This window comes from Homarus americanus, unplaced genomic scaffold, assembly GCF_018991925.1.
Source record: "Homarus americanus isolate GMGI-L3 unplaced genomic scaffold, GMGI_Hamer_2.0 scaffold48684, whole genome shotgun sequence".
NCBI classification, from domain to species: Eukaryota; Metazoa; Arthropoda; class Malacostraca; order Decapoda; family Nephropidae; genus Homarus; species Homarus americanus.
This window is the reverse complement of record NW_024728267.1, coordinates 35,837-39,648: the sequence shown is the minus strand read 5'-3', so window position 1 is coordinate 39,648 and position 3,812 is coordinate 35,837.

Here is a 3,812-nt window from a genome sequence, read left to right as displayed (position 1 = left end):
TGTGGCGGCGGGAACGAACAGCAGCCGCGAGATGGAAGGTCATGTAGCGTCGAAATTGTACACTTATGCAACGGTATTTTCCACAGTATTGGTTTTGTAATACGAAGTGCTTCATTATTCTTTATGTTACCGATTTAATGCGAGTTTTATTGGAAGTTGGTTGCTCTCAAACGAGGTAGACGCCCCCGAGGGTTTTAATATTGGGAACTGGCCGTAATGTAACCCGTATTTACACACCATGACATATCCTCATACACGTCTCTACTAAATTGTCAAAGTTTTCCAATTTAGGTTCTTGTAGGGGATGTTAGCTTTGCCCCTATTGAACCGGAAGTAATTTTGTTCCCACCCGATAAAATAACACAAGACAGTAATTGTTGTACAGCCGCTGTAAAACACCAATATCAATATGGTGTAGGAGGCCCTCATCGTGACGTCATATCTCCCTTCGCGCCTCCACCTAGATTCGGATTTTTTTATTTAGTTTTTTTCCTTTCGTATCTGGAACTGTCAGAACAGCTTTTAACTGTTATATTTATTATTATTTTAAAACCACAATAATATTACGGTCTAAAAGGCAACTAATTATACTAGAAACTTGTTATATAGTTAAGGGAAAAACGTTTGTGTATGAATCTTTAAGAATCTGATCGACCATGAAATCTAAAACCGTGGCTCTGGAATGAGCATATCTGTGGTCGTTCATATAATACATTTTGACATAAAAGACCGATATTTGAGAACGTTTTGTGGTCGTTCTTGTTTAAATAGGGATATAGGAACGTGAGGTTAACCCCCCTATCTCTTTCCCTCCCCCCCAGCGAGCATTATGAGGTCGTTCTTATAGCCCCTGGAAAGTGAAGTGGCGAGGGAAATTTTATAATGCTAGGAGGCCCTGAAGTGAGCATAATGTGTGTGTGTGTGTGTGTGTGTGTGTGTGTGTGTGTGTGTGACATACAGGGTGGTGCAGAAGTAATGACACACGTGGGAGTATTGAAATTTTTTATCATTATTTTAAGATTTTGAGATTTTTAATATATTTAAGAGAGACAGACAGACAGGTAGACAGACACACACAGACAAGACAGACAGACAGACAGACAGACAGAGTGAACCTTAATCTGTTAAAAGATATGGAATTCCAGTCTCTTGCAATAATAAAAAAACAAATCGTTTTACCCAGAAAAAAAAAACGGAATTTTATCATAATTGTCTTTTCATATATTCAAGGTTTTTTTGTTCAATAATTTTTTTTGTGCAGGTGACAGGCGCTAATTAGTAGATTTCCCGCGTATATTATAATTTTTTCTACCTGTTCGTTTAATTATGTAGAATTTTTTTTTCGGGGGGGGATGATTTAACCCTAGGCGAGATGAAGAACCTGTGTGTGTGTGTGTGTGTGTGTGTGTGTGTGTGTGTGTGTGTGTGTGTGTGTGTGTGTGTGTGTGTGTGTGTGTATAACGTCTTGGCAGAGGATAGTACACACACACACACACACACACTCACTCTCTCTCTCTCTCTCTCTCTCTCTCTCTCCTGGTATAACTCACTAACTACCTAATTACTATCCAGTCATCAGGTTAACAAGCCACTTCCTTCCCCTACAGGTGATGTATATGAGGTAATTGGCCTCTCTTATAAACTACTAATTTAACCAATCCTCACTCATTAAGGTATTATACAGGTATCTTATGTTAATTAACCTGTTATTAATGTTACCTGTGCTGAGATTATCTGGTAACTCCCGATAAGGTATAGTCAATCTAGTGTGTGTGTGTGTGTGTGTGTGTGTGTGTGTGTGTGTGTGTGTGTGTGTGTAGTCGTGGTGTTTGCTTAGCCTCCTTCTCTTCTCTTCTTTCTACTCTTTCTCTTGTTTTTTCTTCCTCTTCTCCGTCTTCGCCTTCTGCTGCTCCCGTTTCCTCTTTTTCCTCTTCCCCTTCTTCTCCTACTCTTCCCTTCTCCTCTTCCTCCTCCTGCCCTTTTCCTCTAATCCTTCCTTCTCTTCTTCCTCTAATCTTTCTTCTCCTTCTTCCTCTAATCCTCCCACCTCCTCCTCCTCCTCCTCCCATGTGCAGGTCGTCGTAACTCGTCCTCCGCCACCGCCCGATCATGGCCTATTTAGCGGTCCAAACAGGCTCGTTAGTACCGCCTGCACGCTACCCACCTCCTGGCCAATCATCCAGTAAGTCGCAGGAGGAGACTGGTGGGGGGAGGAGACTGGTGGGGGAGAAGAAGGAGACTGGTGGGGGGGGAGAAGGAGGCTGGTGGAGGGGGGAGGAGAAGGAGGGGGGAGGCGGGTGGGGGACCAACCTTGAGAATTAGTGGTGAACGGCTGGTGGGTCTATTGGATACACCTGTCTGGATTCACCCAAATTTTTGCTTTGCGGATAATTTGCTGCTCTCTCTCTCTCTCTCTCTCTCTCTCTCTCTCTCTCTCTCTCTCTCTCTTATATACATACAGAAAAAAGTAAAATACATTTATACGTACACAGTAAACACACACACACACACACACACACACACCAGCATTACCCACACGACTTACAAGGATACATTACCTCTCTTAGTTGACTCCCGCCTTTACTGGTCTCACTTTTGTATCTCTCTGTTGTTTACCTTGTGTGCTGGGGAGCGTTCGTCATCGCCAGTTTGTTTACGTGTTGTGAGAACGCGGTCAGTGTATCCGGATTCCTCAAAGATGATTTCTCTTCCTTGAGATGTGAGACTTGCTGTTGATTGGTCGACGTGTGGTTGTTCTCTGTATTGGTCGACATGTGGTTTCTCTGATTGGTTGACGTATGCTGACTCTGATTGGTCGATGTGTACTGTCTCTTGATTGGTCGACGTGTACTGTCTCCGCTTGGTCGAAATGTACTGTCTTGATTGGTCGATGCTTGCTGTTTCTGATTAGTCAACGTATACTGTCTCTGATTGGTCGACAAAAGTAGTTTATTTACCAACTATGAGAACGCAGATCACAATCCGGACTCTCAAGTATGATGCGACACACACTGGAGGATAAATAGCATCACATTACACTGACGCTTTGGAGTAATGGATGAGTTTTCTTATCTTGACTGTGTGTGTGTGTGTGTGTGTGTGTGTGTGTGTTGGGTACAGAGTCTCAGAATAAACGCCATTTTATCCAACATATTTTTACTCTAGTCATTGTAAATTAGTTAAGTATACCTTGAGATTATTATTATAGCTTAGGACAGGTAACATCAAGGTAGTGTTAATGATGTGATTGACTTATGTAAAATACCTGTGTTTATAATCTTGTTTATTTATAATTTAAGAGAAAACACAAGTTTGTTTATTGTTTGTAGTGTTTTAATTATTGTTTACAGAAGGTATAGTTTTGAATGTATATAAATCTACGGACAATACGCACCACATTTCACTTACTTTTCAATCTTGTATAATTTATTCTTGACCTTTGACCTTGGGTTACTATTCTTGACCTTTGACCTTTAAGATAGGGTTAGTTATATATTTACCTGTGTTTCTTTGTGTCAATTAACAGATGTAAGGTGTGTGTGGGGGGAGGTGAGGTTTGGGACAGGTGTAAAGATTGTGACGGTCTTGGATGCTGGTCACTTGAGGTCACTTAAGAGGTAGTAGTGATGGTAGTTGGGTGGTTTGAGAGGTAGTAGTGATGGTGGTTGAGTGGTTTAAGAGGTAGTAGTGATGGTGGTTTAAGAGGTAGTAGTGATGGTGGTTGTGTGGTTTAAGAGGTAGTAGTGATGGTGGTTGAGTGGTTTAAGAGGTAGTAGTGATGGTGGTTGGGTGGTTTAAGAGGTAATAGTGAT